Source organism: Phoca vitulina, unplaced genomic scaffold, assembly GCF_004348235.1.
Source record: "Phoca vitulina isolate PV1807 unplaced genomic scaffold, GSC_HSeal_1.0 scaffold27, whole genome shotgun sequence".
Classification (NCBI taxonomy): Eukaryota; Metazoa; Chordata; class Mammalia; order Carnivora; family Phocidae; genus Phoca; species Phoca vitulina.
This window is the reverse complement of record NW_022589730.1, coordinates 16,756,685-16,769,821: the sequence shown is the minus strand read 5'-3', so window position 1 is coordinate 16,769,821 and position 13,137 is coordinate 16,756,685. Positions and strand designations below refer to the sequence as shown.

The 13,137-nt window shown below is 44.2% G+C and overlaps 1 protein-coding gene across 1 annotated transcript in view; it reads right to left on the bottom strand.

The window, feature by feature from the left end:
* The window catches only part of ALPK2 (alpha kinase 2), a 101,788-nt gene extending 99,404 nt beyond the window's left edge, over positions 1-2,384 (bottom strand). The window contains exon 1 of the mRNA XM_032422594.1: positions 2,283-2,384. The gene's annotated coding sequence lies outside the window, so the exon portion shown is untranslated. The remainder of the gene's footprint in view (positions 1-2,282) is intronic.
* Between the last annotated feature and the right edge of the window lie 10,753 nt (positions 2,385-13,137).

Sequence of the window (13,137 nt, the reverse complement as noted above, 5' to 3'; positions counted from 1 at the left end):
CAGGAATCCCATTCACCTCTTGGGATTTTCTACCCCTTGTGACAGGCGAAGGAAGGTTTCCAGTGTGTCGCAAGGAGCTTTCCCCCTAGCCTCCGTATCATTGAAAACCTATCAAAATGTGCCATGTGTATAGGAGGAAAGCCCAGTATTGGGAAACAAGACACTTTCTAGATCCATCCTTCTTGTGTTTCTGTCTGATTTATCACAGGATATTTGGTGAGTAGCCCCAGAGACTACTAAGAGAAGAACTCCATGTGCTTCTGAGACCTGTACCATGGACAGGACCTGAGCGTGCTCAGAGCCCCCGCCTCCCTCTCTGTGTCTTGTCTGATTTGGAGTCTCCCAGCTAGGCTACCTCTCTGCTAATACCATGAATGTGCTTGGTGGCAACTGTGGTTGTTACTCCTTGACCCCTCCCTTTAGGTAGGTGCCTGACTAATCAGTCGCCAGAACCAGAAGCAGACAGATCTGCGTGCAAGGACAGATCCTTCTTTACCAGTGGCTTGGCTGAGTCCCTTCCAGGCAAATGACTAAACCACCAAAAATGAGCTTCCCTGAAAAACCATCAAGGAGGTTGCTGATCATAATTCATTTCTATTGGTTCTTATCAGCCTTGTGTCCCCCGTTCAGTCAGTTTTATTAGATTCCTTCTCAGGAAGCATCTAATTGCCCCTTTTTTTGTGTATAATTGACTCTTTTTTTTTTTTTTTTTTTTAAGAAGGTATATAGGGTCTCCTGGGTGGCTCAGTCAGTTAAGCGTCTACCTTTGGCTCAGGTCATGATCCCAGGGTCTTGGGATTGAGTCCCGCATCCGGCTCCCTGCTCAGTAGGGAGCCTGCTTCTCCCTCTGCCTGCCATTCCCCCTGCTTGTGCTCTCTCCCTCTCTCACACACACACAAATAAATAAAATCTTAAAAAAAAAAAAAAAAAGGAAGGTATATAAAGTATGCATGCAACTGGGCCTGGGGAACTCATTCTAATCACTTGGACCCCCATTTTTTTTTATTCAGACTGATCAGGGCTGGTTGATGCCCCCAGTTTCTTAATGGCTGACTGGTTTTTTCCTTTTGTGCAGTATAGATCTGAATAATCAGCCAGAAATGAGACTTGCACAGGGAAGTGGTATCTTGTACCTTGTGGGTGGTTCTCTTTTCTCCCTCCACTTGCTGGAAACCTCACCCGAAAATCCTACCCTTGTTTTTTAAGCCTACCTGCAGGTCAGATACTAAGAGCCACCTCCAGAATGTTTCACAAGCATCTGGCTAATATGTGTGGGGACTGGTGGCCAAGTTTAGGGTATGACCAAACACTGGGGCTTCCTGAGGAGCCACAGGGGCCCGAGTATGAAGGCTCAATGGTGGACTCGTGCATGTCCCTCCTCTGAATGGCTGTGGACAGACACCGAGAAAGAGGGGGGCCCTTGGCTCTGGCCTCGTAGAAGAGCCTGAGCACAGAGTTGCACACCCCAGCACCCAGGCCAGAGATGAGATTTTATTACGACTTCGGCTAAGGAAGCCTGGCCATTTCAGAAGCTGGCTCTTTTCTTCTTCTTCTCTAGAAAAAGGGATCTCAAGGGAGAAGAGTTTTCTGTGAATCCTCAGGAAAGAGCACTGGTGCCTCTATGTTTTTGAAGGTGGAGATATAATCCAAGAAAGAAAAGAACCCACAAGGTACAAGAGACCACTTCGCTGCCCTATTATTTTGCTTCTACTATTTGCTTTTAATAACAAATCCTTCTTACCACTGGGGGTGCCTATTTGGGGTCAGGTCTGGGTCATGTACTCTCCAGTCCCGGGGGAGTTCCAGTCCCCTGCTTTTCCTCCACTGGGCACCCTCTGCCTTGGTTTTGACTTCTTTACTGCTGACTAGCCCACCTGAGGAATGCAAGCAGCCAGAGATGCATTTAACCAGTTTGGGGATATCAAGGAAAGAGTGATGGAAGATTTCAGTAAGTCATCTGAAGCAAAGTTATTCATGCCATTCCTATGCACACAGGAAGTGAAGACTGTATTATTTGAAAAAAATAACAGGTGTGGGAGTCGCCTAACCAAGAACCACAATGTGAAGTGAAAAAGATCACTAAAATGTGTCCAGGAAGTTACTCGAAGAAATCCTCCAGAAAAAAAAAAAAAAAATCATCGTAGAGGATTTAGTTGTTCAACTGGTCACTCAGACCAAGCTTCCCAGGTCCTTTCCACAAGTGATGTTTTAATAATGCCTTTGTGAGCCGAAAACCATGGTCCACAGGGAGATTTCAGAGGTAATTAGCGGCTGACGGTTACCAGATATTATGCAGTGAAGCGAAGCGTCTGACTTCTCAGGAACTTTCTGGGAAAGCAATGTCGATAGAAAACAAAGGGTGTGCCTCTGGGGCCCTCCCGAGTCTGTCATCCTTTCATGCCACGTGAATCTGAAAAACAAAAATCCCTGACATCACCATTGGTTCCGGGACTCCTCTGACTTTCCTGGTTCTGTCGGTGGCTCTTTGGGAGAGAAGGAGCCCGGCGCTGCCCCCTGGCTTAGAGAGGGCTGGGCCTCGGCACTTGGGCTGGTGGGCAGGTTTTCTCAGGACCAGATGCTTCATCGTGGGGGGCTGTCCTGTGCACTGTCGCGGGCTTAGCAGCACCCCCTGGCTTCCACCCAGCAGATGCCACCAGCAACCCTCCCCCGAGTCGTGACCATTGAAAATGTCCGCAGAAATTGCCAGTTTCCCTGGGGAGGGCAGCCCCAGTGCAGAACCAGGAATCCGAGTGGAGGGCAAGGCAGCTGGAGCCCAGACTGAGAGAGAGAATTGCCTAAGCCGATAGCCACTGCCATCTCTCCTTTCTCTTTCTTTCTTTCTGTCCTCCAAGTCTTTTCACTGGGCTCAAAAGAGGACATAGCCACACATGCCTCCAAAAAAGATGAGCTGATGAAGTGCAAATGAATCTCCAGGAGGGAGGTATTTTGAAACTGGGGAAGTACTGTTCCTTTGGCTAGCATTTTTGAGCAAGCATGTACTCATCGATACGAGAAGGCATTTAACACTTGATTAGTCACCAGGACCAGTTTCTTAACCGTTTAGGAATTGGTTCCAATTTGCAGGGCCAGGTTCAAGATGAAAATGAGGGGTTCCTTGTTCAAAAATGATTAATACACTGCATAATATCATTTCATCTCTTTTAAATTCCCTGAATGGTTATTAACACCTCCTGCATCTCACGGATGAGGAAGCTGAGGCTCAGAGAGAGGCGACCACTTGTTCAAGATCACGCAGCTCAAGGGGCTGCTGTCCTGGGGCACCCTTCAAGGTTGTGCCGGCTGACACTGTTAGCGTGCAGGCGTCCCCGGAGCTGCACAGCTCACGCAGCCCCAAGAAGGCAGGTCTGTCTGAACGCAGAGGACCCTTTCCGCTCTATCCTCCGCGTACAGTGCTAGCACCACTCTGGAGAGCCGCACGCTTGTAAATAACATTTCGCTCTATCCAAACGGGAGGTCCCCACGTCTCCTAACCTTGGTGAGCCGGTCTCATATGCCACAAAGCTCAGTAGGATACATTTAGCATGGACAGGGGAAGGGCCCTTAGACCTGCAAACGGTGATGCTGGGGATGCCAAGGGTCCTAAAGCAGGAGTGAGCTAAGCTCTTGGTGGAAGAGGCTGGATCTTAATGGTCACAACTGTGTTGTAGAAGAGGAAACCCCTCTCCATATGGGTGGACAAGTTTCTTAACCGTTTAGGAATTGGTTCCAATTTGCAGGGCCAGGTTCAAGATGAAAATGAGGGGTTCCTTGTTCAAAAATGATTAAGCTATTTGAGATGGCAACAACAGAGCACTAAACTGAGCCCTGGGGCCCTTCTGGGCATGGGGATCAGTGTGTGAGGCTCACATCGTGGGATCCTGAGGCTGGCCCTGCCGGGTAGACACAGCCCCGGGAACATTCTGCTCACGAATGTCCACTAGCTCTTCCTTCCCTTTGATGCCTTTCCTGCACCTTCTGATGTTCCCACAGCATTTCCTTAATCTCAAGGTGTTCTGTTTAGAAACAAGGTTATTCCTTGAAAACAAAAAAGCATTCCCAAACTGAAACACCCAAGCTCTCTGAATATCAGGATAAACATATTTAGGAGAATACAATTCCTTCCTTTCCTCAGGAGGAGTGTGCAGGAAGCAACTTTGTGCTTTGACCTGAGGTTCAGCTAATGCACATAACAGGGAGAAAGTTGGAAAGCTGAAAAAGTAGTATGCTTGCATCAAAAAGGAAGACAACCACTTGGGTTTGGAACACAGCACAAGGACAAGGAGAGAAGCCTGATGAGCTGCAGGGATCTGGGATGGGGGTGGTGGTGGAAAGGGGGGGGATTGAGCCAGAGAGACTGAAGGGAGGATTGTAAGAAGTTTTGTTCTGTGGTTGTTAATTGGATCCTCTCGACACTTGAATTTTAACACTCTTTAATAAAGACTTGAATTGCATTTCTGGTGGGTTTTGGTTATAGGGCATTTTAAATGCAGCTGTGCTGAGATTGGACCCCATGAGGTCCCTGGTCAACAGGTGTTATATTTAAAAGCATCATAAGCCCCTCTCGGTCTAGATGGTAAGTTAGTTGCACAGAACAGAAAGAAACTCCGTCTGTAAAATGGCAAATAGACACCTCCAATCCAGATTATGTGATAAGTGCGTTTGGTGTTTGATGGTTCCGATTGGTATAAAAAGGCCAGATTTGACATGTATTACTATTTACTTAGCAATCACAGAAATGTCTAATGGAAATACTGCTCTCAACTAGGTTGAAAGAAGTCTCAAAAACAACTAACTCCAAAGGACAACGTTCATGGTAGCCACCTTGCGCAAGGATGATGTTTAGAGAAGACATGGTGAGTGTGGCTGAATTACCGTATGAATAGATGACTAAGCCAGAATGAGTGCGGGTCCCACAGTACTCAGAAAACCAAGAAAATGAATGGCAACATGCTGTCCTTTCACTACTGAGGAAATGTTGCCCACCACCCCCAACAAACATGCGCAGAAAGAAGCAGCTTTTCGGTTAACGCCAGTGTGTTTGCTTATCCATTTCAGAGGTTTGAGCAGGTGATGGGAGCTAGAGCTCTGGATTGGACTTGAGATAAAAGTTGATATTTCTCAGTATTATTGAACAAAGAACGTTAGGGCTAAATGTAAGCATAAGGCAGTAAGAATGGAACCTAAGTCCAGTTTTAAATTTTTTATGGTATTTCACAACTAAGAGTGTAAGTTGTATTCATGACCTCATCTACTGTTTTAACTTAATATAAAATATAGAACAAGGGTTGGCAAACATATAAGAGTATAACTTCAGAAAGAGAGAGAGAAGAAAGGAAAGGAAGGGAAGAAAGGAAAAGAGAGAAGGGAAGGAAGGAATGGAGGGGGGAGGGAGGGAGGGAGGGAAGGAGGAAGAAAGAAAGGCAAGAGAAAGAGACGTAGAGAGTCAGATTTAGAATCATCCTCCAAATAAAGATATTTGGGGTATTTATTGCTGGTCTGGTAAATTTCCCAAAGATGGGAACCATGCAATTTACGTATCTTATATCCCCAGTTAGTATATTGATTGGACATGGCACATAGGTAGGTTTTACTCCCCACGAAAAACAGTGAAGTTGGAGTCAGAAGTTCTAGTTCCAACACATCTGTTGATCGTTTCTGAGTGGCAACATAGCACCGGTGGTTAAGAGCTCCAGAGCCGGATACGCTGGGTTCACATTCCGGCTGCACGCCTTACTAGCATTGTCAGTAAGCATGTCGCAGCCCCTCTGCGCCTCAGCTTCCTCATCTGTAAAATGGTCTATACGTCATAGGTCGTTATAAAGATCAAATGAGTTATTGCCCGTAATGCACTTAGTACAGGACCTGGCACAAAAGTAAATGCTCAGTAAATGTTCGCACTAATTATTGAAAAAAAAAAAATGTGGCTTCAGTTGAAAACACTAGCCCATCTGACTGGCAGTGAGACTGGGAGCTCTGCAACACTTTTTTTTTTTTTTAATAGCTTTAATGAGATATAATTCATATGCCATATAATTCACTCATTTACAGTGTACAATCCAGGGACTTTCAATATATTCAGTTGTGCGACCATCACCACAATCAATTGTAGAACATTTTCATTTCCCCAGAAAGAATCCCCCACTCCTTAGCTTTCAAGTCCTCATCTTCCCATCCCTCCACCAAAACACACACACAGCCCCAAGCAACCACTAGTCTACTTTCTGTCTCTATGGATTTGCCTATTCTGGACATTTCAGGTAAACAGAATCAAATGCTACGTGGTCCTCTGTGACTGGCTTCTTTCTCTTAGCACGACATTTCCAAGGTTCATCCGTGTTGTAGCACGGGTCAGTATTCAGTCCTTTTTACACATTCTGCAACCCTTCTTGGGAGCAGCTGTCGGGGCGGAAGGATGACTCCCCAGCTCTCCACAGTCCTAGGATGCTTACTCAGACAATTGGGAGGGTAGCAGGGGAAGGGCTCTAGAGGCTGGAAATCTCTCCTGATCAGGAAGCATCATAGGACTGGGGACCAAACCCAGGCTTTGTCACTTGTCAGGGACAAATCGACATCTAGCTCTGCCACTTACCTGGTCAAAGTTCCCCATCTGTAAAAGGAGATGATGTTAGTGTTCTAAGGATTAGAATAATCCTTACGTAAATGGCCTAGGGAGAATCTGCTACATAATTGGTTTTCGAGGTGATAATCAGGGAAAGACGTCACTCGGTTTCATCAGTTTCCTTTTCTGCTGTGAGTTACCACAGTAATTTTTTTAAGTGATACACCAGTTAATGTCTAAAAATCTCTCCTCGTGGAACATTCACCTGTAATAGTAATTTCAAGACGAGGCTCCTCCCATTCCCATGCCCAGGGTCCACTGCTATGGATAGAAAGGGAAGAAAGGACAAATCAAACTGCCAAGAAGAGTTGGGGTGACGCTGGCAACCTGATGTGTCATCTCTGACTCCTCCCCAGGTGACTGCTTCCTGACAGTGAGGTCCCACAGGTTACAACACTGACAAACACGTTATTTGACTCATAGAGACGGTTCAGTCACCACCACGGTGCTGACTATAAAGGAGAAAGGACAGTTAAGTCAGGCTGTGGTTCATGTTTCGTGGCTTCTCTGAAGTTCAGAACCCTTGAAGACAGATTTATCATTCTCTGCTAGATGTGGACAACCAATTACTGATTGAGCAGAGGGGGCCATGGTGGCGTTCACAGACACCTTGGAGAGGTAACATGCTAACTGGAAGGAACACAAGATTTGCATGATTTTATTTTGTGTTTTTGTGTTGTTTTTTTTTAGCTGTGGGGTCCAGAACCAGCTGCTTCCTTTTTGTTTTCTTCCTCTCAGAGAGAGAGAGCGAGAGAGCACAAGCAGGGGGAGCAGCAGAGGGAAAGAGAGAAGCAGGCTCTCCACTGAGCAGGGAGCCCAATGTGGGGCTCGATCCCAGGACCCCGGGATCACGACCTGAGCTGAAGGCAGATGCTTAACCGACTGAGCCACCCAGGTGCCCCCAAGCTGCTTCCTTTTTAAGAAAAAAATTTGGTTTACTTTTAATTGTACAGATTCTAAATGCATACATTTGTATTTGTAAAAATACATCTAAAGGCAAAGTCTTCCACAGGCCCTATCCCTCCAACTCAGTACCCTCTCAAGAGGAAGGGTTTGCTAGACTTTCAGACATTTTTCTATCCATGTATGTATATCATCATCTAAATATATATATATATTTATATAACATTTATATTTTATTTTATATATACATATATATAAATATACCTGTATAATCTCTATCCATGTATGTATATAGTCATCTAAATATACATATATAATTTTGTTGCATGCATGGCATTAAATTGTGTATACTTCCCAGGCAGTTGGCTTATCTTACTTAGTAGTAAGCGTTGGAAGTCTTCCAATGTCAATCCAATCCATAAAGGGCTGCCTCATTTTTTAAACACTGCTCAATGACATCAATATTGCATAGCACGCAATACCAGGCTTACTCTGTATGTTCTTGTGTTGATGACCTAGAGCCAGGCTGCAGTTTTTTACACTTACAAAATGTGTCTCAAAACAAACAAACAAAAAAAACCCATCCTGCTACATGCTTCCTTGGGCACATAAGTGGTTCTCTATACTAAATACCAAGAAATGAAATTGCTGAATAAGGGGTGCCTGGGTGGCTCAGTCGTTAACCGTCTGCCTTCGGCTCAGGTCATGATCCTAGGGTCCTGGGATCGAGCCCCGCATCGGGCTCCCTGCTCAGCGGGAAGCCTGCTTCTCCCTCTCCCACTCCCCCTGCTTGTGTTCCCTCTCTCTCTGTGTCTCTCTCTGTCAAATAAATAAATAAAATCTTTTCAAAATAAATAAATAAGAAATTGCTGAATAAGAGAGCATTCACATATTTTATTTTGATAGATACTCCAAAATGGGCAGGGCCCTTAACAGATTAGTAGAAGGATGTGGTGATGAAGGGCCGGATTCCTGAGTTCAAATCTTAGCTCTGCCACTTCCTAGCTCACCTTTGCTCTATCGACGTTCTTCATCTGTAAAACTAAGACAATCGCAGTATCTACTTCATTTCATTGTTAGGAAAATGACGTGAGTACGTACAAAGCTCTTCTAAATGGTAGAGTAAGAACTCTCTGTTAGCTGCTCTCAGGAGCTTTGGGTTTAACATCAGTAAAAGTACCCAAATATCTTCCTCTTAAATTAGAGAACAGACCAGAGGTTATAGGATAATTCTTTGAATATTTAGAGCCCTCGACTGACGCCAAGTTTTCTTTCGGCCAATCTGCCCCGTTTAGATAGCCGGTGGTGTGGCTGCTCTCAGCAGGAAAGCTGTTGCCAGCTGACAGGGTCAGGGAAGCAATCTCAGCCCACGTGCAGAGAACGGGGAACCAGCTCCCCTGGAGCTGTCAGGAAAGCCAGCTGTCAGAGCGCTTTCTCGCTGGGGACAGGCGGGATTAGTTCTGATTACCCAGCCTAATCCAATGGCAATTGGGTGCCTGCATGTGCCATCTGAGTTACTACAGATTTGGACATCATGTTAGTTAGGGAAGAGTACCCTCCCCAAAGATGGGTCCTGGGAATTTGGGGAGGTGGATGGGGAGGAAGCAAACCAGGGGGGAGAGAGAAAATGAACATGTCTTGGGTACGTTCTATGTGTCAACCCCCAGGCTGGACGCTTCAAAGACATTATCACATTTAATCCTCACAGCAAAACTACCAAGGTAGGTGTTCTTGCCCATTTCACAGATAATGACTTGAAAGCTTAAGGTAACTTTAAAAGCATTGATGTAACAAACTTAGTTTCTCGCTGCCTGCAAGTGACAAGGTTGGGAAATGAGTCCAGGTTTGTCGGAGCTCAAGCACTGTTTTCTTTCTTGGGTGTGATTTTAGGGTTGTGTGTGCGAAATAGAGGCAAGAAAAGAAGCCCATGAAAAGAAGCTCAATATCATTAGTCACCATGGAAATTCAAATAAAAACCATAATGAATGAGATAGCATTTCACAACCACTGGAATGGTTATAACAGGATAGGCAGCCAAATGTGTGCAAAGATATAGAGAAAATCCTCAAGCATGGCTGGGGTGGGAATGTAAAACAGTACAGACACTTTGGAAGACAGTTTGGCAGTTCCTGAAAAAGTTAAACAGGAATTGAACAAAAGACTCAGAAATTCCATTCCTGGGTATCTACCCAAGAGAAATGAAAACATATATCCACCCAAAGACTTGCACACAAATATTCTTAACAGGATTATTCATAATAACCTAAAATGGGAAATAACCTAAATGTGCATTGGAAACAACCTAAATGTCCAACGAGTGAATAGATAGACAAATGGGATAAAGCCATACCATAGAATACTTTGGAGCAATAAAAAGGAGCAAACTTGGATACACGGTACAATATGGATGAACCTCAAAAACATTCCAGTGAAAGAAGCCAGACACAAAAGACCACATATTGTAAGATTCCATTTATATAAGATATCGAAAAGAAGCTATGGAGACCAAAAGTAGACTCATGGTTGCTGGAGGTGGAGGCAATGGGGAAAACACTGATTAATAATAAATGTGCATGGAATTGCACTACTGGGTATTTACCCCAAAGATACAGATGTAGTGATCCAAAAGGGTACGTGCACCCCAATGTTGATAGCAGCAATGTCCACAATAGCCAAACTATGGAAAGAGCCTAGATATCCATCAACAGATAAATGGATAAAGAAGATGTGGTATATATATACAATGGAACATTATGCAACGATCAGGAAAATGAAATCTTGCCATTTGCAACGACATGGATGGAACTAGAGGGTATTATGCTAAGTGAAATAAGTCAATCAGAGAAAGACAAGTATCATATGATCTCACTGATATGAGGAAACTGAGAAACAAGACAGAGGATCATAGGGGAAGGGAGGGAAAAATGAAACAAGACGAAACCAGAGAGGGAGACAAACCATAAGAGACTCTTAATCTCAGGAAACAAACTGAGGGTTGCTGGAGTGAAGGGGGGTGGGAGGGATGGGGTGGCTGGGTGATGGATATTGGGGAGGGTATGTGCTATGGTGAGTGCTGTGAATTGTGTAAGACTGATGAATCACAGACCTGTACCCCTGAAACAAATAATACATTATATGTTAATTTAAAAAAAGGAAAAAAAAAAAATAAATGTGCATGGGAGAGCCTAGATGGCTCAGTCCATTAAGCATCCAACACTTGATCTCAGCTGAGGTCTTGATCTCACAGTCGTGAGTTTGGGCCCCGTGTTGGGCTCCATGCTGGGCGTGCAGTCTACTTAAAAAATATAATAATAATAATAATAACAACAACAATAATGTGCATGAGGGATCTTTTTGGGGTGATGAAAATGTTCTAAAACTAATCGATGGTGATGGTTGTACAACTTGATAAATTTACTAAAAACATCATTGAACTGAACACTTAGAGAAGGTGAATTATAGGGGTGTGGGGCAGGTGAGCAAAAAAGAAAAGGTAAATTCTATAATATGCAATATATGCCTCAATAAAGTTAATTTTCAAAATAGAACCAAGGAAATGTGCCCCGGAGGTTTGCTTATATGCTATACAAATTTTTCTAAAAACTGAGGTGAAGTTCACATAACAAAATTAATCATTTCAAAGTGAACAATCCAGCGGCATTTAGTACGTTCAAAATGTTGTGCAACCATCAACTCTGTCTAGTTCCAAATCAGTATCATTACCCCAAAAGGAAACCCCCTACTCCCTTTCCCCCTTGCCCCAGCAACCACCAGTCTGCATTCTGTCTCTATGGATTTACCTAGTCTGGATGTCTCATATAAATGAAATCATACAATAAAAAAAATAGAGGCAAGAAGGAGACAAACATTTTGTAAGTACATACTGAGTTCATTGCAGCCTTACTTGTGATAGCAAAAGACTGCAAACAACCAAAATGTCTACCGGTAGGAATATCCTTACAGTTTATCTGTTAAATGGAATTTTCTATTTTTAACAGCAACAGGCATTATAAATGAATAAGGCAGTTCTGTATGCATTGATCTGAAATAATCTCCAAGATACATTGCTCAAAAAAATAAAATACAGAAGAGAGTGTAGAGTATGCTATCGCTTGTATAGGCAAAAAAGAAGAATATTCTGATATGCTTATTATACACATAATGATTCCAAAAACACACAAGAAACTGGTAATATGGTTGCCACTGGGAGGAGGCCCAAGTATCTAAGGAAAGGGGTGTGGGGAGCCTGTTAAGGACAGTGATTGTCTCTGCAGATCCTTTTGGATAATTTAAATTTATACATGTTACCTAATAAATACAATTTAACTTTTAAATATTAATAGCGAGCAACTCCGTGTGCCTGACAGTGTGCCTGGCACATCTGTGCTGACCACTGAGCTGTAGCTGCTGCTTGCTCTGCATTCAGAAGTTGCTCGAACTTTTTTGGCGGTAGAATAGTCTTTCCACTGGTACTCCTCCCTGCTATTTAAAATCTATGACAGTTTCCAATTCTTTAAGGGAGGTGATCCAATCAGTGCAAAGCTTAGGTCTTTCAAAGAACCTTTCAAAAAACAAAGAGCTCAAGGTTAAATGAAACATGTGAGAGAGTTTAGTACCTCCCTGATTTTACGATTGAAAAATGCCCTGAAACAGGGAGCTCAAGTGACTTTTCCAAGGTCACACTGCTTGTTAGCAGCAGAGCCCACGATTCTTGATTCTGATTTTCAACTTACTCTCTGTTGAGAGGATATATTCCTCTGCTGGGCTTATTCTGGTCCTTTCTCAGGGTAAAGACAGGGTAGAAAGGAAAGATCATGATGCTACCAACATACAGAGCATGACAGTGTTGTTAATGAGACCAACTGCCATGGATTAACCGGTTAACATCACTTCGGTTGAGGTTGAACGTGGTGGGCTGAAGGCCGTGTCCCATCCAGGCATGGGTCATCAGAGTCCTCACTGTGTTGTGAAGAAACCCTCTCTCTGGTTCCTCCTCCTCTTGTCCTCTGCTTTCTCCTAGGCTCTCTGTGTCCCTCTTTGGAGAGTATCTATTTTAAATTGGACCAAGAGGTGTGCAATTTCAGGCATCTGCAGATAGGGGAGCCCCCGGAAAGAGTTATCTTCCCTTCTGTCCCCTCCCTGCCTGGGACGGGTAAGGGGTGCTGTGGGGAGTGCCAGCGTCACCTCGGCCACCTTCCTCCACCATCCTTCCCCCAGCCAGTCAAACGGTCTCAGGAGAAAACTCTGTGTTTTGGCCCCCACTTGCCTTGTTTTCTGAAGAATTATTTTTATCGTTCATTATCGAATTGTTTTTAGTAAAGTGTGCCTTAGAGATAAGGAGCACCACCCCCAAGGAAAGCGGGGGAGTAGTCCTGCATCCGTGGAGTTCGTTGCCTTCAAACACAGGTCTGTGGGAGATTCTTTTCATCTGTTTGGGCTGGAGTTTGAAGCAGGCCCATCCTAAGCCCTGTGAAGTATCCACACTGCCCACGACTAACCTCGTGACTAAGGGAAGAGATGGTTTGACTTTAGAGTATATCCCAAACCTCCTAGACTGGCCATTTCCCTTGTCCTCCTAACTGCATTCCCCTATGCCTCTCCCATCACTCAGCCTG